The sequence below is a fragment of the Fukomys damarensis genome, unplaced genomic scaffold (genome assembly GCF_012274545.1).
Source record: "Fukomys damarensis isolate Sample0158 unplaced genomic scaffold, DMR_v1.0_HiC HiC_scaffold_2, whole genome shotgun sequence".
Lineage (NCBI taxonomy): Eukaryota > Metazoa > Chordata > Mammalia > Rodentia > Bathyergidae > Fukomys > Fukomys damarensis.
Window position 1 is genome coordinate 45,855,741 of NW_022900914.1, and position 23,823 is coordinate 45,879,563.

Below are 23,823 nucleotides of genomic sequence, written 5' to 3' on the forward strand. Positions count from 1 at the left end.
CAGTACCACAAATATATGTGAAGTGTTTTGGGTTTTTTTGTTTGTTTTTTTTTTTTTTTTGGTACCAGGGATAAAACTCAGGACCTCTCACTTGCCAGGTAGGCACTGTGCCGCTGAGCTATATCCCCGGCCACAAAGTTCATTTGGGGGGTGGGGGATGCCAGGGATTGAACTCAGGACTTGCACTTGCAAGGCAGGTGGTGGTACCACCGCACAAAGTTCTTTTTGAGGCAGCTAGACACTTAGCATGAAATCCAGGAAAAAAGCTCAGCTAAGAGCCTTATTCCAGAAGAGCAGCCGAAGAGACCAACACGAAATCCAGTTAGACCAAGGAATATTAGGTAGAACCCAAAGTGGTTAAAACAGGGAAAGCAATGTATGGCAGGACTCTACCTACTGGAACCTAGATATAAAAAAAGGCTCTATCCATTGTTGGTGGGAGTGCAGAATGGTGTGTGGAAATCAGTATGGAAATACCTCAAAGAACTAGGATTAGGGTCAGGGATTTAGCTCAGTGGTTCCCCCGCCTGCCTCACAAGCACAAGGTCCTGAGTTCGATCCCCAGTACCAAAAAAAAAAAAAAAAAAACTAGGATTAGAGGTCCCATTTGACCCAGCTATTGCCCTGCTGGGCATCTTTCCAAAAGAATTAAAAGAATCATACCACAGCAATATATGTGCACCCATGTTTATAGAGGCACCGTTTGTAATAGCTAAAGCTTAGAAACAGCCCAACTGCCCATCAACTGGAGATTGGATAAAGAAGCTGTGTTTTTTTTCAATAAAATGGAGTATTACTCAGCCATAAAGAATGAGCTAAATGGATGCACATTGAGACCATGCTCTTAAGTGAAATACATAGGACACACATGTGTAAATACCAAATAGTTTCTCTGGTGTGAGAAACTGAAAGTGCAAAAAAAGGATTAAAATGAATAATTGATAATGTGAAATAGGAAGAAAAGGTCTAAATGGGGTAGGGGAAGTTGGAGAGGTAGGGGAAAGGAAAGAAGGAAAAGGAAAAGAATGGAAACAAAGTCTTTGTAAATAGGGAGTGGTGCAGGGGTTGAAGGGAGGGGCAGAGGAATGGGGAAAAAAATAAGATTACAAGATACATCATGCAAAGGTACAAATTCCCAATGATGAACGTAACTATACTGTATACATAAAATGTACCAATAACAGAATTTAAGAAAAAAAAAGGTTCTAATTTCAAAGATGTCATATGGCCCAGGCAAGGCGGGGAAGCAAAGGCCTGTGCCTGTGGTGAGGGACTGACAGCAAGTCTGTATTCCTGGACAGGGGTAGGGGATCTTAAGGTAAAGCAGTTGGACACAGCCCCATACCACCAGGAGAAAGGCAAAGTAAAGGAGGATGAAGGGGAAGCAGAGACTGCTGGGCAAAGAGCTGTCATTCAGGACCTGCAAATCCCTCTCTGCAGGGGCACTGGCTCTAAATTCCTAATGGTCAGCTATATCACTGAATTTTTGTGTATGAGTGTGTAGGAGTTGGAAGGAGAGGAAAAGGCGGGTATATCTAGACACCTCCATGGGGAGGTGCCGATTCTGTTAAGGAAGGAGGGACAAGCCCTGGTCAGACTTGGTGACTGCACCTCTGTGTGGACACTCAAGAGCTTTGTCACTGCTTTTGACATGGCTTATTCTGCTTTCTGCCAAAGCCCAATCTCGGCACAGCTTACTGGGAAATGGAGACCACAGGTTGTCTGTGACCAGCAGCCACTGAGGAAGTACCCCGCCCTTGTCGTCACTGGTGGCTTCTTTTGCGCCACAATTTTGCCTCATTTCTGGGAAGCTGCTAAGATCTGTGACGTCCTGTCTGAGGACATCACACCAAACCGCACAGCTAAACTGTGTTCCTAGTTACATTGTGCTATCAGCTACTCTCCAGACAAGACTGCCTGTAACTCAGCGTGCTGGTGGAAAATCTCTCTATCCCTCTTTCGGGGTCAAGAGCCTCCATGTGCAACACCCTTCACTGCCTATCTTTTTTTTTTTTTTTTTTTTTGAGTTTATTGGTACATTTAGGGATACAGTACAGTTACATTCATTGTTGGGATCATGTACCTTTACATGGCAAGTCTTGATTCTCATTTTTTTCCCCTTACCTCTGCCCTCCCTTCACCCCCTCCTCCACTGCCTATCTTTTTATGGACAAAACTGTGAAGGAAACAAAGTGTTTCTGTAGGGACTCATCTTCTCTTCAAGGCCTTTTCAGGTGTCTCTTTTCTGTCCTATAAATAGAGATACCCTCTCCTCCTTACCCCTTCCTTAGTCCAATTTTCAGGCTAGGTGTGGTGATGCATGCCTGGAATCCCAGCACTCAGGAGGCTGAGGCAGGAGGACTGCCACAAGTTCAAGACCAGCCTGGGCCACATAGTGAGCTCAAGGTCAGCCTAAACTAACCCCAAATAAATAAACAAACAAACAAACCCATTCACACTTCCACTTCCATGACTGATATGCTTCACAATCAAATCTTGTCCAGGAATTGTGTACTTGTGTGTGTGTGTGTTTGTGCTGCTGGGGATTGAACCCAGGGCCTTGTTCATGCCAAGCACACACTCCACTATTAAGCTACACCTCTGGCCGCCTTTTTTTTTTTTTTTTTTTAACTGTTTTGTGGAACTGGAAACTGAACCCAGGTCCTAAGGCATGCTAGGCAAGCGCTCTACCACTAAATTACATTCCCAGCCCTTTTGTTATTTTTTAATTTTGAGACAGAGTCTTGTTAAATTGCCCTGACTGGCCTCAAACTCACAATATTCCTGACTAAAACTCCTGAGTAGCTGGATTACAGACCTGTGCTACTATGTCCAGGCTTTATTTTAAACAAAGTCTCAAAGATTTAAATCAAGGGAAAGAAATTTCATCTGAGGGATTCCAAGTAATAACAAACAGCTGGGGCAAGTCTCTGAGGGACATGACATATTCTTGGTGCCCCTGAAATTACACCACTTGACAGACCAGACTCTATTTCATCACCTGACACCCTCAAGCCATCTCCCTCTGCCAGTTCAGACACCAGAATCCCCTGGATCTGCATCAGCACTCTCTGTATCTACTCTCACTTAGAAAAGCAAGAGAGATCCAAGCATAGTGGTGCATACCTGTAATCCCAGGACTCAGGAGGCTGAGGCAGGAGGATGGCTGTGAGGTTGAGGCCAGCCCAGCCTACATAGTAAGCTCAAGGCCAACCTGAACTGCATAGTCTCAAACCACCACCCCCTAAAGAAAAAAAAAAAAGCAAGAGAGAGATATCTCTTGCTTACTCATCGACGATTCACTGCAACAGTCATACAACAGTGGTGTCACCAGCTCCAGCTCACCACACCCTCACCCCTGCCTCATCACAGCTCACATGGAGGACAAGACAGTAGATCTCATGTGGAAGACAGGACAGAGCCCCTTAAGCAGTAAACCAGTTATCTGAGGTACCCCGACACTTGTGGGCTACACTAAAGACCTAAAGAACAAAGGCTTTTTTAATTCTTCCCTAAAGCAGATGGTATCTTTCCCACATATGTTGTTGCAGCATCTCTATATATAGAACCTAGCATTCTATAAACAGGATGCTCTGGCTGAACAGGTCACTACAAGCAAAACTGTGAGGTTGAGAATGATGGTATCTTCCTGCCTTTCCCCACCTTCCTTTCCTAAATCTCACCAGAGACAGAAAAGCTCTGGAAAATAGTGCAGGATTTGATGTTGGACAGACTGGAGGAATAAATCCTAACTCAACCTTTTATTTACTGTGTGACCTTGAGCAAGTTACATAATTTCTTTGACTTTCACTGGTACAAAAAGAAAAACTTTGGTAGTTTGTATCAAATAAGAAAAATAAGAATAACAGAATAAGACAAAGGCCTTGAGTAATTAAAAATATATATAAGAGTTGGGGATTTAGCTCAGTGGTGCCTTGCCTACCTGGCAAGCACCAAGTCCTGAATTCAGTCCCCAGTATAAATAAATAAATAAGAAAAGCATCTAATATGCTTGGAGCTCAAGAGACATGGGTTTCTGTTCTTCCTCAGTGAGTTTATCATGCATCCTCAAGTTATGCTCATCCTTTGCTTCTTTTCCTAAACCCTATCAAAGTTCCCCTCCCTATGGGAGCTAATATGGTCACGCTGTTTAAAAGAAAGCAAGTCTGATGAAGAACAATGAAAACAATACTGCTGGACCCCTGTGTTAACTCTGTGGAAGGGGTTCCTGTATTTTAAAAAGGATCCCGAAGAAGGCTGTTTAATGCTGAGGCTCTCCTGGAGGATAAAGGACCAGAGTGTCATCTCTTTCTGTGACCACAGCCTTCACTGTTCTCTGAGATTGCTGCATGTCAGCAACAGGTTCAAATAGAACTTGGGAGCCTTGGCTGCCCCTCTTGCTCTAACCCGCACACACCACATCCTTAGCCAGGAAATTGCCATGGTGTTTTTTTCCTAGAAGGTTTCCAACAGTATTTTAAACTCTTTGGAACCAAGCAACAGGATCTGACTATGATCAGAGCCTTGGAACAGTGCAGAAGGTCTGGACCCCATTTCCATCATGCCTATCTTTACAAAATGGTCTCAACAAGGCCAAAATTAATACAGGAAGCAGGATGGGGCTACATCTTGACTTCTCTCAGTGATCCAGGAAGAATGACCTCAAGACTATTTCTAGGTTTTCCATACACAGGATCACAGAAATCAATTATGACTGAAATTGGCCTAAGTATAATCACCTGGCACAATGTGCTATGCTGGTAATTCACAGTTCAGCATGAGAGTTCTCCTTATGAGGCATTCTTTAGCAGCATGTATGTTCTACTTGACTTTCCTGGCAATCCCTGAGGGTGCCAGGGGTACTAGCCCAGTCTGGGGTCTCAGGAGCTGGCAGCTTCAGCAGATATAGAGCTGAAAAGAAGTGTACATGAGGAACAGACTGTCCATGTGGGATTACCCAACAGTTTGCACTTAAGGAACTAGCAGGGCAAAGATAACAACAACAAATATTTTAAATTGTATATTTAACAAAGCAGTCACCACAGTCTAAAAGAAATTTTTGATGCACCTTTTCTTACATTTTGCTGGATTTCCTTATACTTGTTTTGCATGTAATACTGATTTTGAAATACACTCCAAGGATGGCCAGCTACCACCAGAAATTAGAAGGGACAAGGAAGAATTCTTCTTAGAGCCTTCAGGAGGGTCACGGCCCTGCTGACATCATAAGCCTCCAGAACTGTGAAATAATAAATTTCTGTTGTTTTAAGCCACTTAGTTAGAAGTAATTTGTTATGGCAGTCATGGGAACTGATATTCATTCTTGTATCATCACCTTCATTTTCAAATAAAGAAAATTGAGGCCCACAGAGGTCACATACTTTAAGATCTCTACAGGCACTGCTCTGCTGACTTGAGTACTGACTTAGGCTCTTGCTGTTGATATTACTGGCTCTCCCCTGCACCACAGTCACCAGCTTCTAGTAGCACTGGAGCTGAGCTAGTGGAATGGCCCCTTCTTCTAATATATAGGGCCACAGGTTTTTCCCTCAAATGTGGCCACTTTATACTGCAGAGCATTTAGCAGTAGCCTGACCATTGCACTAAGTCTCTTCTCCACAACTCCCCTCCTTTATTTTTCTTTCCCATGCAGTGTCAGAGAGCTATGGTGACAACGTGAGACTGCGTAGGGATTCCCCACCTTATTCACATAGGTGTTTCTATGCCTCCTACTTCTAGCCTGCTGTATCTTTCAAAATTCCTGTCCTTTGGAGCTCTCGGGATTTTGCACATAGCTCACAGTTCATGACTATGAGCAAAAAAGGCAACTTTGTGGCTGTACTGACTTCGAGGACACCAGTCACATAATTGATGAACTCAACCCACCACAGTGGCTCTCTCCTCTGCCAAAGGGATGAGGGAATGAGGGCATTCTCAGAACCAGCTCATCTCCCTGGCATAGCTCCTTGTCTACTCATGGCTCTTCTAGTGTCCACTGCTGCCTATGGAATCCTGCCTGCTTTCCAGGACAGACCTTTGGGTTTTTTGTTTTGTTTTGTTTTCTTGTTTTTGATACCAGGGATTGAACTCGGGACCTTGAGCTTATGAGGCAGCCATGGCACCACTGAGCTAAATCCCAGCTAGCACATACCTTTGGCTCTGGACTCTGCTCTTGTTCTCAGCCACGATCTCTGCTCCAGAGGCATAGGAACCACATCTGCTGTGTTTGTTGCTGTATTGCAGGACTGAGCAAAAGACCTGGCAATTAAATTAGCCCCTCTAGAAATGTTGTTTGGATAAAGATATGAGGGCCAAATTAAAAATTTCAAGGTCTAAGGCCGGGGATTTAGCCTGCCTCACAAGCTCAAGGACCCAAGTTCGATCCCCGGTACAAAAAAAAAAAAAAAAGCAAAGTCCTTTATTCTTTCTTTCTCTCTTGCTCTCTCCTTTTCTTTTTTCTTTTTTTCTTTTGAGACAGATCCTCTGTAGCTCAGGCTGCCCTTGAACTTGAGATCCTCCTGCCCCAGCCTCCCGAGTGCTAGGATTACAGGCTTATACCACAATACCTGGCTAGGACTTCATTTTAACTTGATTACATCTACAAAAACTCTATTTCCAAATAAGGTCACATTTATAGGTTCTAGGTCTAGACGTGAATTCTGGGGATGCTATTCAGCCTAACACAAAGTACCTACCTCATAAAGAGGAATGCATATAAGTCAGGCTGCATCTGACACACGTGTTCTATGTAAAGGTTAGCTACCCTTCTTCACTTCTGGCAGACAATCACTGCCAACAAGCTATGTGAGTGACCTGCACTTCTCTGTCTTGATCCAGAGGCAAACAAATGGGTGGAACTAGAGTCCCAGAAAGAGTTGTAGAGGACAGAATTAGATCCCAACAGGTTTGCTACCATCCAGTTCCCCCTTATCAATATCTTAACACCACCCTAGGCCAGAGTAAGGAAATACTCACTAGTCATTTGTTTTTTGAATATGTAATTTTTCATTCCAAATAAGCGATGAACCTGTCAAGCCCCTTTATTAGAATCCACTCTGGAAGAGCATCCAGAGCCAGATGAGAGGCTGTACGATAGACAGCAGTCTCATCAGTTAAGAGTCAGACTCCAAGTTCTGATTCTAAACTGCTTTACATGGCACATTCGCCAGGCATGGTGGTGCACGCTTGTAACCCCAACATGTGGGAGACTGAGCCAGGAGGGTCACCAAAGCTTGGGGCCGTCCTGGGCTACAAAGTGAGTCAAAGCCAGCCTGCCTTGCAAGTGCAAGGGCCCGAGTTCGATCCCCAGTACTACAAAAAAAAACCTAAATTACTTTTGCTGCATCAAAACATCAAAACCATTCTCTAAAATGGAAATTTGCTATTCTGAAGATCTGATATTTAAAAGAGAGGGAGGGAAAAGAGATTAAAGGCTCCTGCTCTTGCTGCCCCTTCTCCAATAAATAGGCTTAGGAAAGTTATCCAGATGAAAAGAAACAGCACTAGATCCCAACTGCTCTCTATCCAACAAAATAAAATCCAGATGGGCCAATGATTTGTCTCAGTGGCTCCACCGCCTGCCTCACAAGTGAAAGGGCCCAAGTTTGATCCCCAGTACCCCAAATAAAACTGAAAAAAAAAAGAAAATCCAGATGATCAAGTAGTTAAAGATTTAAACATAAAGTATTCAAAAAAATAAGTAACTATTTTTATAATTTTCAGATGGAGAAACATTTTTTCTAAACATTAATAGAAGAATCTGTAAAAGATAATTTGACTACAAAAAATATAAAATTTGTAGACAGAAAAAAATAAAAAATAATTTAAAAATTTATACAGAAAAAGTGCATAAGCAAAGCTGAAATGACAAAGTGGGAACAATTTTATATTACTGTATATGATTTCTATAACATGTTAACTCTTACAAGTTAATAAATTCATTGAAGGAGTGGGGAAATAGCTCAGGGGTAGAATGTTGCTTACTGTGCACAAAGCCCACTGGTGTGATATCAGCAATAGAAAAAAAGAAAAAGAAAAAAAATTGGAAAAATGTGCAAATTACATGAATAAGTGATCCAAACAAAAAAGCACAAAAGTTCAAAATATACTTGTTTGTTTTTTTTGTTTTGTTTTGGTTTTTGAGACAGGGTCTCACTATGTAGTTGAGACTGACCTGGAACTCACTATGTAGCCCAGACTGGTCTCGAATTCACAACGATCCTCCTGCCTCAGCCTCCCAAGTGCTGGGATTACAGGCATGCGCCACCATGCCCAGCTTCAAAATATACTTGTAAAGAAGCTCAACCTTTTATGTTCAAAGAAATGCAAATTAAATTGTATTTATTATTACATCACAGTTATTATTTTAAGTATTTTAAGTGGATTAACTGATTTATTTCACACAATACTCCTTAAAATAGGTGGTATCATTGTACCTACTTTACCAAAGATGAAACTGAGGGAGAGAATTTAAAAGTAAATGACTTACCCAACTTCACACAAAGCAACTGAGTCAGAATTCAAGCCCCAGGAGGCTGGCTCCAAAGTCACATTCTTAACCAAGACCATGTCTCACCTGTCAGATGGAGAAGAAGAAAAAAATCCACAATAGCTGGTGTTATCAAAACCATTGTGGGGGGACCAGGGATTTAGCTCAGTGGTTCTGCCACCTGCTCACAAGTACAGAGTCCAGAGTTCAATCCCCAATACAAAACAAAACAAAACAAAATAAAAACATGGGAACTCCCAGCACTCAGGAGGTGAAGGCATCAGGACTGCCACAAGTCAAGGCCAGCCTGGGCAACCTAGCCATGTAGAGAGATCCTGGCTCAAACTTTTTTGAAAAAGGGCTAGAGATGTAGCTCAATGTGAAGACCCTAGCTTCATTTCCCAATACAGCAAAAATTAATTAATTACTTAATTTTAAAAATTAGATAAAAGTAAAATGAGTGGGGGATATAGCTCAAAGTAGAGGGCTTGCCTAGCATGGCAGAAGGCCCTGCTTCAATCTAGGTAGGAAAAGAAAGGAGGGGAGAAGAGGGGAAAGGAGGGGAAAAGGAAGAAAAGGCAAGGGGAGGGAAGGTGGGAAGAGGCAGGCAATTTTCAGTTCTACTGGTAGAAAAATTTACATCCTCCCCCCATACCAGAAATTGAACTCAGGGTGTCACGCTTGTCAAGCAGGCACTGTGCTGTTCAGATACAGCTGAAATTCCCTGGGAAATTTACATTCTTAAGTGCAATTTTGTTCCATAAAATGTGTACATCCTCTAATTCAATGGTTACATTTCTCACAATTTTGTCTGAAGGAGACAGTGAACAAGTATATAAAGATGTATATACCAGGATACACATCATAGAATGTTGGTAATAACCAAAATACTATAAATAAAAACCCAGAAGGTATATCAAAGGTATAACAAATTCATTCACTCAACAAACACAAATATTAACTGTGTACAGGGAATTCCTCTAAATACTGGGTTTGGAACAATAGCTAAAAATGAAAAAAAGGGACTGGGGATTTAGCTCAATGGTGCTACGGCCTGCTTCACAAGCATAAGGTCCTGAGTTCAATCCATGGTACCCGCCCAAAAAATTTTTTTTTAATTAAAAAGAAAAAGAAAAAAGAAATATCTCTGTCTTCATGGAGTTCACATTTTTTATTTATGTATGCATTTATTTATTTATTTATTTATTTTTGGTAGTACCAGGGCTTGAACTCAGGCCCTTGTGCTTGCAAAGCAGTCAGCGGAACCACTGGGCCAAATCCCTGGCCCTGAAGTTCACATTCTTTTTTTTTTTTAAGGGTTTTTATTTTTTTTGGTACCGGGGATTGAACTTGGGTCCTTGTGCTTGCAAGGCAGGCCACCAAACCGCTGAGCTAAATCCCCGGCCCTGAAGTTCACATTCTTTTTTTTTTTTAAGGGTTTTTATTTTTTTTGGTACCGGGGATTGAACTTGGGTCCTTGTGCTTGCAAGGCAGGCCACCAAACCGCTGAGCTAAATCCCCGGCCCTGAAGTTCACATTCTAATGTGAGGGAGTTAGGCAATAAAGAAATAAGAAAAGTATTTTGTATATCAGATAGCGCCAAATGCTAAAGTTAAAAATACAGGAGAAAAGGGAAATAAGGAAGGAAGAGATATTATTACAATAGTAAGTGAGGGGTTTAGAGGAGACCCCATTGATTACAGATAAAATAAGTGCATTAAATATTAGAGAATAAAATGCATCATGATCTATCCACTCAATGAAACATAATTCAGCCATTTATTCTAGTCTTGAACTCACTATGGAGCCGAAGATGGTCTGGAACTTATAGTGCTCTTCCTGCCTCGGTCTCCTCAGTGATGGGATTACAGGCATGAACAACCACACTTGGCCTATTCTGTATTTATTGACATGAAAAGATGTCTCCAACATTCAATCAAATTTTGTTAAAAATTGCTAAAGAGGGCCAGGGATTTGGCTCAGTGGTTCCGCTGCCTGCCTCGCAAGCACAAGGGCCCAAGCTTGAGCCCTAGTACCCACCCAAAAAAATTACTAAGAGTATTAAGAGGGAAAAAAAGTCTGAAGGTATGATTCATTGATATAAAATTAAACGTGTGTACAGGCTTAAACTTCAACTGGGAAAGGGCCAGGGATTTAGCTCAGTGGTGCCGCTGGCTGCCTAGCAAGCACAAGGTCCTGAGTTCAATCCTGGTACCAAAAAAAAAGATACAACTTCAACTGGGAGAGAGAAACAACCAGAAAAAGACTGGTAATACTCAGCCAGAGTCCAGGCAAAGTGATACAGGTATTGTTTGTCCTCCCACTCACTTTCCTCTCCTCCACACCTACACTTGGTTCCAAAAAAAAATCTAAGGACAGCAAATCCAAACACCCCCACACGTTCTTTAACTTTCCCCATCCCTCCTCATTCTTTTTCTCCTCTGCACAGAAGCCAGGCCACTGATACAGTGAGAAGAGGGTACAAGAAGGATGGAAGGAAGCTGGGCATGGTGGCCCATGCCTGTAATCCCAGCACTTGGGAGGCTCAGGCAGAAGGATCACTGAGGCCAGTCTGAACTATACAGTGAGACCCTGTCTCAAAAAAGGAAAAAGAAAAATAGAACAAAAGGAAAGAAAAGAAAGAAGGATGGAAGGAAACCCTCACAGGATCTGCATGAGATGTGACTTATGTTAGCAAATGGAAAACAGATCTTCCCTACAGATCTGGGGGATGTGAAGCAAGTCCACTAGACTCTGCTTCCTTATTCCAGCCCTACTAAACCCAGGACACATTGCAGAGATCAAGACCCACTCATCACAAGGAGAGGACGAGCACAGCAGACTAGAGCTCTACCTAGCTATTTAGGAGGTTGAGGCAGGAGGATTATGAGTTCAAGGCCTGCCTGAGCAATTTAGCTAGACCCTGCCTCAGAAAAACAAATGGGGGGGGTGTTTTGTTTGTTTGGTTGGTTGGTGTTTTGAGACAGGGTCTTGCTATGTAACTCAGGCTGGCTTTGAACTCACTTTGTAGCCCAGAATGGCCTCAAACTCCCAGTGATCCTCCTGCCTCAGCCCCCACAAGTGCTGGGATTATAGGCATACTCCACCACACCCAGCATCAAGTGAAGTTTTTCTTTTTTTTTTTTTTTATTTTGGTACTGGGGATTGAATTCTGGCCCTTGCACTCTCAAGGGAGGTGGTGGAACCACTGAGCCAAGCCCCTGGATTTTCTTTCTTTTTAAAAGCTAGGGTGGCACGTCAATTTGAATGGAACACCTTCATTCTGGAGTAAGGTTTTAAGTAAACTAGTGGACAGATAGGTCTGGATATATCTGCTTTTATGCAGTAAAAGATGCTTACACTTCTCACCTGGACACAAAAGCACAAACAAGAAATTAGCAACTTTCCAAAAGTAGAATCTCTGTTGCTATTCCCTGTATTTTAAACCTGGGGTAGGCAATAGAGGCACATGAGTAGAGGTAGGGAGTATATGCGACTGTTTCAAAATACTGCTAACATACTCTGTCACCATTTAGACATCAACCATGTACGCGATCCTATGGTAAGTGCTTTCATCTATAGTACCATCATCAAAAATGGCAGCATCATTTTTATTGCAATTATTTTTACATATTTCTACAATATGTTACCAAATTTAAGAACCCAAAAGGATTTGGGTCCAACTGCCCTGATGATAATTAAATACCCAGATCTGATATTAGGAGAAAGGACAGAAACCTGAGATTCTCCTAGGGCTGTGACATAGACATCTCTCTATTTACTAATAAATCAGAGCCTTCAGGTTCAGTCTGCTTCTGATCTTTCCTGGCCTTTCAATGTGGAATATATTCATTCTCTCCCTTTCATCCACACTCCCTGAGTCCCCCACACACTCAATCTGCAAGTGAAAGAAATTCTCAAATCAGGCATGGTGGCACATGCCTGTAATCCCAGCACTTGGGAGGCTGAGGCAGGAGGATCGCTGTGAGTTCGAGACCAGCCTGGGATACATAGTGAGTTCCAGGTCAGATTCAACTACATAGTGAGACCATCTCAAAAAACAAAAACAAGTGAAAGAAATTCTCTGCTGGTGAAGAGTAAAAGATGATTGATCCCCAGTATCCAAATAAAAAAAGAATACAAGATGAGTCAGAAAAAACAATCACTTTTTTAGCAGAGGGATCTGGTTGGTCTCTGCTACTTCTGTCTTCCCCCATCTCCCTCTCTACTTCTCTCTTGTCTTAAAACAAATATGTTCTTACTGAGCAAAATTTATTAGGCTTATCACTATAGAGTAAAATGTAAGAGATCCCTCCTTCAAAAATTTACTTCAGGGCCGGGGATTTAACTCAGAGATTCCACCGCCTGCTTCACAAGAACAAGGCCCTCAGTTCAATTCCTGGTACCAAAAAATAATAATAATAATAATTTACTTCACTTTGGAAAACAAAGTCAACACAAAGGGAATATACTATTAAAAAGGGAAGCTACTGCCTCCCAAGCGCAAGGTCCTGAGTTGTTCAACCAGTACCTAAAAAAAAAAAAAAAAAAAAAGGGAAGCCAAGTGTGGTGGCACACACCTACAATCCCAGCACTCTGTAGGCTGAGGCAAGAGCACTGCTATGAGTTCAAGGCCAGCCTGGGCTATGCAGCAAGTCTGAGGCCAGCTTGGACTATATAATGAGACTCTGTCTCAAAAAAAGGTAGGGGAGGGGGCTAGGAATATAGCTCAGTGTAAAGGTTCTGATTTCATTCTTTAGAACCTCAAAATCTCTAGTACCTCCAATACCTCTGGAGTTCCCAGAATGTTGGTAAATAGAACAGAAAGTATTTGCCAATAAAGCAAACAGGGGTAGATAGAATAAGACAAATGATGGCGCACCCTGATATACACAGATATCTCCCATTTCAAATACAACAAAATCTTCCCCCACAGGAGTTTAGCTCAGTGGTTCCACTGCCTGCCTCAAAGCACAAGGTCCAGAGTTCAATCCCTGGTACCACCCCCAAAAAAGAAGAAGACAACAAAATCTCCCCCTCCCCCCTTTTTTGTCTAGGTATACAAGTATAGAGAATTCTCCTCTTCATACAAATGCTAACACTAGTACAACAGCCATAAACACTATTATTCTGCTCATTTCTTTAGTTTTCTCTTAATAAATCACTTTGTTTTTTTGTTTTTTTGGGTTTTTTTGAGACAGGGCCTCACTATGTAGCCCAGGCTGGCCTCGAACTCGCAGTGATCTCCTGCCTCAGCCTCCTGAGTGCTGGGATTGCAAGCATGCACCACCACACCAGCTCTCTAAATAAATTTTGAAGATTGTTCAATATCAGGGCATGCACAGGTACATCTGTATCATTCTTTTGAATAGCTGAATAATATCGCAAAACCATAAGTTACTCAACTGGTCCCTTACCATTTTTTTTTTAGTGGTGCTGGGGATCAAACCCAGGACCTCATGTGCATGTATGCTAGGTAACTGTGATCAGAGATCCTAAGACTTTTCTTTTTGTTTTTTGTTTTATGTTTTGGGGGAGTGGTTTTGAGATATGGTCTTGCTATGTAGCCCAGGCTGGCCTTGAACTTGTGGCAATACTTACTACCTCAGCTTTTTTGGATGCAGGGATTATAGGCATGTGTACCATACCTGCCTTCCATAAGAATTATTTTTTATTAATCCTATTGGTACATTTTAGGTATACAATATAATGACATTCATCATTGGAAATTTGTACCTTTACATAATATATCTTGGTTATTTTTTCCCCATTCCCTTCAACCTCTCCACCCCTCCCTATTTATAAAGACTTTGTTTCCATTTTTCTCCTTTTTCATATTAATTCCATTCCCTGTTTCCTTTCCCCAACCCCTCCCACTTCCTCTTCCTTTGTACCTTTTCTTCCTATTTCACATTATCTATTATGCCCATACGAATTATTTTTAAGGAAAATGTATTTACATGTCAATTTTACACATTGTTCCCCATAATCAAAATGCTCAGATATCATTTTATATAAACTATGAATTAATTATTGATACTTGCTTTAATTTACATTTAATGGTATTTCATCTCAATTCATTTCTACTAGTGGCTTTGCTAGTGTCACAAAAAGTCATCAAGGATATGATCAAGGAAAATAATGCAGACTGTCCTCTGAATACTATGGTTGCCCTTTTCCTCTGTCATCCTTAACAAAAGGCAGCCCCTTTATCTCAGTGTCTCTGGAGTTGATAACTGGTTCCTTGTTTTATTTTGTTGGAGGGGACATAGTGAGACAGAAGGAGGGCTCCTCAGCCGCATAAGGGCTCATCAAATAACAATTATGCACCTGCAAGCTTAATCTCTCACAGCCTTTAGTTTGCCATCTAAAAAACACTTACTTCTTGCATAGGTGAAATCACAACACTGAATGAAAAATTCTATTTGAGAGGAACAAAGTACTGTGTCTGGTGAACAAGCACTGCTTGGGAAAATCAAAGAAATGCTTAGAGAAGCAGTAAAGAACAAGAAGAAATCTGACAAGTTGACAAAAGATAGGATGTTTCTAGCAGAGACAACAGTTCATGCAAAGAGCAAGAGTTATACAATAACACAATGAAGCAAAACAGATACTAAGAAGATAAAAATGTGGATTAGTCAACAAGTGCTTACTGAACCCTTCTACACACCAGGCACTGAAAATATAGCCATGAACAAGAATCCTGCCCTTCTGGAATTTATAATTTACCAGAAGAGCTTCTGGCGTGGTAGCACACACCTGTAAGCCCCGTACTCAGGAGGCTCTGAGGCAGGAGGATTGCTGGAAGTTCAAGGCCAGCCTGAGCTATACAGTAAAACCCTGTCGCAAAAAAAAAAAAAAAAAAAACCCTACCAAAATCTACTAGAAGAGGAAGACAAACAGGTAAATATCATTTAGTGTTCTATGCTGAAGCAAATAGGGGCTAAAACGGTTGCTTTACATACAGTGGCCAAATAAAACCTTTGAGAAGAGATAATGCTTAGTTTATACTTCAAAGGCGAGGACCAGTTAATGAGATGAAGAATAGGGTAGAGTAATCCAGGTAAGGCCATATGGCATTACAAAGGTCCTAAAACCCAAGACAGTTGGAAAAGAGGTCAAAGAACTGTGAGCAAGTGAGGGTGCCTGCAGCAAGAAAGGAGAAGTGTGGGTAGAAGAGATTTGTAAAATATACAGGAACCAGATTCCATGAGGCCTCATAGACCACAATATGGCCAAAATATGGACGGCTATTCCAACCTGAGACATTTAAACTTGATTATGTAAGTAAAAGCGTTCAGGGAAGGACTTCTAAATGAGACAGATGAGACCAAGTTGTTTGCAGAAGATGAATGGGAGCAGAGGAGAATCTGACCACAATGCGGAGTGAGGACAGCTTGAAGACTACATGAAGAAAGCCTATGCTAGGGCAAGGGCAATGCACAGAGTCGAGAAGAAGCCCAAAAGCCAGTCTGAAGTGTGACTGGCAGCCCTAAATTGCTTTCTGAGTTCAGAGTCCCCTGTAAATCCCAAAGGTACTGATCTGCAACAGAACACTGAGGCCCTCAACCTTAACTGGGCTCTGTTCCTACTGTGTTAAGAAAGAGGTAAGGCACCAGTCTCCACTGCACAACAGGCAACAGATAAGGTTCCTAGGGACTTAGCATCAAAGTAAAGGATTCAAATTCCCTGTCTGATCCTTGAGAAGAGTGTGGCACAGACCTCGAGTCAGATTTTCCAGATATGATCTGTAGGTGAATGGTGTCAGAATCACCTGCAAGGATGATCAAACTACAGATTCTTGATCACTCTTCCATACCTACTGAACTGGAATGTAGCTCAGTGGCACAGCACCTGCCCAGCAAGTGCGAGGTCCTGAATTCAATCCCTTGTACCAAAAGTAAATAAATAAATTGAATATATACCTAGGAGGACTCTCTATCTTTAGTAAGTACCTAGCCCTTCCTCTCACCCCCATGGGTAACTCCAAGAGATTAAAGCTACAAAACCGTAGGGCCAGGGATTTAGCTCAGTGGCACCAGACCTGTCTGGCAAGCACAAGGTCCTGAGTTCAATCACTGATTCTATCTATATATATAGCAGTTGAAGGAAGGACATTGCTTGAAGCTGGCTGATAATGTCAAAATCAAGGATTATGTAAAGTCAGAGTCAAACTGAGCATGGAGTGGTAATACAAGAAAAGGTCTGAGTGGAAAAATGAAATCTGAAGGCCCAAAGCATAAAAAGGAGATTAGAGTTGAGCAAAGACAGGTAGTAGGCTTAGGGAAATCACTAACAATGGTTATGATGGCTCGTTGTCTTAGGTTGGTTTTTCTCAGCAAAGCCTAGGAGAAGAGCACAGGTGTCTCATCTCATAAAGGCTAAATGACTAGCCACAGACTGCCCAGTTTATACATAAAATCATTCCATCCCACCTTCAAAAGACAACATACTCCTCTTTAGTACAATTTATATTTTCATGACTCCCCCTCAGCCTACAGAAGAGCTCTAACTCCAGGCTACATCAAAAAACACAAAGAAGCCTGCCTCGCAAGCGCAAGGACCCGAGTTCAATCCCCAATACCAAAAAAAAAAAAAAGAAAAAGAAAAGAAAAACACAAAGAATGCCTCTAAAAGCTAATGACTAGCATTACTCATTACTCATGACTTTCTACTTGGCATATTAGAGCTCACTAATCCTGTCATAAACCCAAGGACCACTCCAGGTCAGAAAGCTGGATCCCACCATTTATACACACTCAACCAGACTTCCACTACTTCTTACTGTGCCTCACTGATAAGAGTTCTACCTATAGGCTATCCTCTCAGGTCCCTCTCAAAAATTCATAGTGCTAGGCGTGGCGGCGCACGCCTGTAATCCCAGCACTCAGGAGGCTGAGGCAGGAGGATCGTTGTGAGTTCAAGACCAGCCTGGGCTACATAGTGAGTTCCAGGTCAGTCTCACTACATAGTGAGACCCTGTCTCAAAAAACCAAAAAAAAAAAAAAAAATTTCATAGAGAAATCCCAGGTTTGGACCCAAGAGAATCATGAATTCCTGAGGCTGTTGAAGCCAGCTCCTATGCATGGTTCACTGAGAAGAAGATTCTGAGGCATGCTCACTCCCTTCTTCCTACCTGAAGAGGACTCTAAGACTGCTACAGTCTTCCATGCAAAAAAGGTTCTTTTTTTTTTTTTTGGTACTGGGAATCAAACTCAGGACCTTGCACTTGTGAGGCAGGCACAGCACCACTGAGCTAAATCCCAGGCCCCTGAAAATTCATTTCTCCTCCCCATCCTGAACCAGGGATCAAAATTTTGTTTCAAAAATAACTTAAATGAACCTGATTATTCATATATATATATGACATATTTTTGACATATTTTTAATGAATGGAAGAAAAAAACAATGGAAAACAGGCTCTTCACAGTGGAAACTGAGGGGGAGAAGGTAAGTATTCCTCAGGATATAATTTTAAAGTAAATAGCACATAAGAGTACAAATAAAATAATATATATAGTTCAACCCTTACATGTCAAATACTTGATTTTCCTATAATCCAAAAGCTAGTTTCAAACTAAAGAGTGAAGAATGCTAAGAGATGATTTAACTAATCTCCAATATTACACTATAACCCTGATCCTGAACTGCTGCCTCTGTCCCTTCTTATACTTCACCTACTATCCAGATTCTCTAGGTTGGTTTTGTGTTGGTTTGGGTTGGTTGTTGTTTGTTTTGTTTTGTTTTGGTACCAGGGATCAAACTCGGGTCCTTGCACTTGCAAGGAATGTGGCAGAACCCCTGAGCTAAATCCCCGGCCCCATTTTTGTTTTGTTTTTGAGACATGATCTCACTGTGTAGCCCAGACTGCCCTCTAACTCACAGCTATTCATCCCCCTGCCTCAGTCTCCCAGGTGCTAGGATTACAGTGTACACCATGAGGCCCGGCTCACTGATTCTCTACATTTCTGACCCTAATGATTCAGTTTCCTGTTTCAGCCTTGCCTCACTTTACCCTCAGGCCTTTTACTTCCTACCTTACTTCATATTTTATTAGTACACGTGGAGAGTCGGTACATGTACATAACCATCTTAATCCTTTTTACTTCTCCTTCCTCCTCACTCCCTTCTTCCCTATCTTGCTTATTATTTTACTCCATTCTTAAGTTATTTTACCTACAGACCCCTGAGTAAACAAGCTTCCTACCACCTGGATGCTCAGCACACATGCTCCCACCTTAGGAAAGTTCCCTGTCAGGCTTACTCTAGTTTCATAAATGTGATGCAGAGACTCAAAAGAAGCATGTTAGTTGGCTCATCTTGAGCGTGTTAAATGGAACTCTCCAAAGGTGATCATATAAGGGGAATAATAATAAATCAAGGTCCAAACCCAATTGGAGGAGATGATCAACAAATACGCAAAATAAACCAGAAAAATATCAGATAGTGATAAGTGATAGAAAAAAGAATAAGATAATGAGACAAAATATATATGGCTACTTCAGGGTCACTGGTCAGAGGAAGGCCTCTTCTTCTGAAGAAGGTAATTACATTTAAAAGCAGGTATCTCGGGATTTACCTCAGTGGCACCGCATGTGTCTTGCAAGCCCAAAATCCTGAGTTCCATCCCTGGTACTGAAAAAAAAAAAAAAAACAACGCCGGTGTCTCAATAAACATCAGCCTTTCAAAAACCGAAGAAAGGCCAGGTGTGGTGGCACATGCCTGTGAGCCTAGCACTTGGGAGGGTGAGGCAGGAGGATTACCATGAGCTCAAAGCCAGCCTGAACTACATAGCAAGATCCTGTCTCAAACAAACAAAAAACCTAAAAGAAAGACCAACCACAGTGTCACATGCATATAATTTCAGCCACTCAGGAGGTTGAAGAAGGAGGATCAACAGTTCGTGGCTATCCTAAAAAATTTATGATACCCTGTCTCAAAATAAAAGTAAAAGGGAGATGGGCACGGTGACACACGCCTATAATCCCAGCACTCTGGAGGCTGAAGCAGGACAATTACCAGTTCAAGGCCAGCCTGGGCAACAGAGTAAGTAGAGGACCAGCCTGAACTACAAAGGGAGACGCTATCTCAAAAAACCAAAAAATAAGTAATTTAATTAATTAATTAATTAATTAAAGGGCTAGAGAAGTAGCACAGTGGTAGAACACTTGCCTAGCATGTGTGAGTGAGGCTCTGGGTTAGACAGGGACACAGACAAGCACGCTAAGTATAATAACGTGCAAGAGCTCAATGGAAGTATCACTGAAATATTTTTAAGCAGAGGAATGACATCATGATCATCCTCATATTTTATAAAGCCCACTCTGAGCCGGGCGTGGTGGCAGGAGGATTGCTGAGAGTTTGAGACCCAGCCTAGGCTACAGAGTGAGTTCCAGGGTAGTCTGAATTGCATAGCAAGACCCTGTCTGGCTGCAGTGTAGAAATGGAATGGAGGTAAGGTGGGATAAAGACTGGAGGCAGAGATAAGAGTGAGTTATAGAGACTAAGATGAAGAAAATAACATTTCACACAGTACATAGCAGGTGCCAATCTATTCTTCTGGGCATTTTATATCTATTAATTTATTTAACCCTCAAAAATATTCATAATTTCAAAAAATAATCATATTTTCTAAATTAGGAAACTAAGATATAAGGTCGCATTAATGAAGACAGAAAGTGATTAGACTCAAGAAATACTGAGGAGGTTTCGCCTGCCTTGCAAGCACAAGGTCCTGAGTTTGATCCCTGGAACAAAAAAAAAAAAAAAAAAAAGAGGGGAATCACAAGTCCAAGTGACTAACTGGTTGTCCGATATGGAGAGGGAAGTACTTCTAATCAGTATTATGTTCTGAGTTTTAGTCACTACATACTGTTTACAATGTATACAATAAGACACAGGACAAAGCAAGAGACTCTTATGCCAAGAATGCAAAATATCCCAGCAGGTTTGACCATCTATGCAGTTGGATATTCTCACCTGAAGAAAGATTTGGGCTGAGTATGTGGGAATCATCCATGTTTATATAGCAGATAACTGAAGCTGTTAATAAGTTCAGATCTCCCAGGGAATTATGAGGAAAAGAATAAGAGGATGGGCCAGAGGTTTAGCTCAGTGGTGCCACAGCCTGCCTCACAAGTACAAGGTCCTGAGTTTCAATCCCTGGTACCAAAAAGAAACACAACAAAGAATAAGGGGTGCGGCCTCAACATTCAAGATACAAAAAGAATCAATCATTTATAGCTGTAGTCCAGTGACAGAGCACTTGCCCAGCAAGCATGAAGCCCTGGGTTCAATCCCTAGAACTGAAAAAAAATTTTTTTAATTATTTATAATGACAAAAAACTAGGAAGATCTTAATGTTTCTAAACAGGAAAACAGCTAACTAAAACACAGAACTAGCCATTCTGTGAGATACTATACAGCAGCCCAAAAGAATGAGATGCATCTTTACGCACTAACACAGAAAGCTGTCAAGGCACATCTTTTTCTCCCCAGAACTGGGGAATCCAACTCAATGCCTTCACACTAAACTACATCCCCAGTCCTTATTTTTTATTTTGAGTCAGAGTATGCTGGGATTTCAGGTATACACCACCATGTCCAGCTGTCAAGGCACTTTTTTGCTGTTGTTGTTTTGTGATAAGGACTAGCTATGTAATTCAGTCTGGTCTTGAATTCACTATGTAACCCAGGCTTGCCTCAAATTTGAGGCAATTCTCCTGCCTCAGCCTCCCAAGTGCTGGGATTACAGGCCTGCACCACTACACCCCACAGGCTCATTCTTGAAGCAAAGTACCAGAACAACAAATAAAATGTAATACCATTTATGTAAGACAAAAATAGTACTTCAAATTTTTTATGGGTTCATAGTATATGTAAACACACAGGGAAAAAAAAAGCCTAGAATGTACAACCCAAACCATGCTACCTCTAGGGAATATAGAAATAACTGAAGTGGAGTGGGGATAGTAGTGCTCAAAATATTTAGTCTTTTGATTATTTTAAAGTTTATTTATTGGAGCCAGGAATTTTGCTCAGTGGCGCCACACCTGCCTGGCAAGCGTAAGGTCCTGAGTTCAACTCCCAATATATAAAAAAAAGTAAATAAACAGATAAAGCTTATTTACTATACTCTCTGTAAATTACATTTCCGTGTGTGTGTTTGTGTGTGTGTGTGTGTGTGTGTCTCGGATTTTTTATTTTTATGGTGTTGAAGATCAATCCAGGGCCTCTCATGTGCTAGGCAACTACTCTACCACTGAGCTACATCCCCAGCCCCTAAAAGTAATTACACTTTTAAAAAATTCTTTGTAAATTAAAAAGTATGAGCCAGGTATGGTGATGGGTGCCTGTAATCCTAGCACTCAAGAGGCTAAGGCAGGAGGATTACCATGAGTTTGAGGCCAGCCTAGACTACACAGTGAGGCCTGCCTTAAAAAAAAAGAGAGAGAAAAAAAAATTTAAAAAGGATTAAGAAGCAGCCTACAAAGGCACCTTTTGTTTCAGGTACTAAACTTTCCCTGTCTCCCTCCCACCTACCACTGACCTTGATATTCACATCCAGCTTGCCATTTGCCAACATCTGAAAATGTTAATACCAACCCTCTTAATTCCACACTCTGTTCTGAATCCTTGGCTGCAGAACTACCAACACCCCCATCCCCCAACTGAGGTCACAGCCCAAAAGAAGGTCAGATACCACAAGTCATAAACACAAGAGAAATGGGTACAGATGCCAGCTTCCAGGAAAAAGATCAGCCAGCAAAACTCTCAAAGGGGAAAAGGTATCTGAAGGTCTAAAAGCAGCTCTAGAGTACCAGGAAATGTGTCTGGGAGACAGGCAAAGATTTCATGGAGGAGCAGTACAGAGCAAACTGAAGGACAAGATAGTTCCATTTGTAAAACTTCCACATTAAGTTGGAATTTGGTGAAAACCAGGTTTATGGCAAAGAGAATGGCTGCTTTTTGTGAAGAGCCTAGCTGAGGAGGATGGTACCTAGAGGAAACACGAGTTGCTTCACCAAGCATTAATCCTAGGAGACACATCATAAAGGTTTAGTAGCTACAGCAGCATCAGGAGACTACACACTTAAATAAAAGGAAATAAATAAATCTACAAATGAGGCAAGAAGCTGAGATGCAGCCTCTTTCTTTAGCAAGCCCAGGTCGGCTCTCTGGTTAACTATGTTCTTAACTTTAAACTTTAGATGGAGGAAACACAATGTCTTTGGTCATGTTTTCCTGGTTACCTGAAGAAATGATACTGCCCAGGCCTTACACAATAGTTGATTCACCATCAATTAGTCTGTATCACAGCATGCTGAGCCTCACACAGGCATATACCAGACAGCCCTGAAAAGCAAAAGGAAAAAAAACAACAACCATTGAGTTTGAGCTGCCAAAGTCCTTTTCAGTAGCCGACCTCGCCCTCTGGGTAGGTTTCATGTCAAAACTGAAAGGACTGAAGGGCTGGGGAAATCCAAAGATCAACAGAACCAGGAACAGGTGGTTCCCATCAGAAAAGGGTCCCAGGTTAGAACTCAAAACAGAAACCAGACCACTGATAAGGCATGGTTTACGATGTCTGTCTCCAAGCCTTCAGATGCCATTTATATGTTTTCCAAAGTTTACAACAGGGCATGACAGCACTTATCCTACTATCCTACTCCTAACTATATATACATATATATATATATACATTTTTTTTTCAGCTTTAATTGAGTTTATTGGTACATTTTAGGGATACAGTACAGTTACATTCATTGTTGGGATCATGTACCTCTACATGGTAAGTCTTGATTCTCATTTTTTCCCCTTACCTCTCTGCCCTCCCTTCACCCTCTCCTCCCCTCCCCATCTACAAACACTTTATTTCCATCTTTTCATTCTCTCACATTTTTTTCTTTTCCCTTTTACTCTTCCCCTACCCATCCCACCTTCCCTACACCTTTAGCTCCTTTCTTCCCATTTCTAAATGTCAGTAATCTTATTATAATTTTATGCATTGTTGCAGATTATTCACACCAGGGACACTTTTCGGTACTTACACGTGTGACTTATTTATTTCACTTAGGAGTATATCTTCAATATGTATCCATTTTCCTATGAATGAATCTATTCTCTCGTTCTTTATGGCTGAGTAATATTCCATTTTATAGAAAAACCACAACTTCTTTATCCAGTTTCCAACGGATGGGCAAATAGGCTGTTTCCAAGATTTAGCTATTACAAACTGTGCCGCTATAAACATGGGTGCACATACTTCTCTGTGATATGATTCTTTTAGTTCTCTTGGAAAGATACCCAGCAGAGGGATGGCTGGGTCAAATGG

General features: G+C 41.5%; 1 long non-coding RNA gene across 3 annotated transcripts in view; it reads right to left on the reverse strand.

Annotated features, from left to right (window-relative positions):
* Nucleotides 1-23,823, reverse strand: part of LOC117286363 — a 105,527-nt gene that overhangs the window by 62,219 nt on the left and 19,485 nt on the right. For all 3 annotated transcript variants that reach the window (XR_004517520.1, XR_004517519.1, XR_004517522.1), the window contains exons 3-4: nucleotides 22,742-22,844; nucleotides 8,489-8,575 (exon numbers count right to left, since the gene is read on the reverse strand). This is a non-coding gene — a long non-coding RNA (uncharacterized LOC117286363). The remainder of the gene's footprint in view (nucleotides 1-8,488; nucleotides 8,576-22,741; nucleotides 22,845-23,823) is intronic.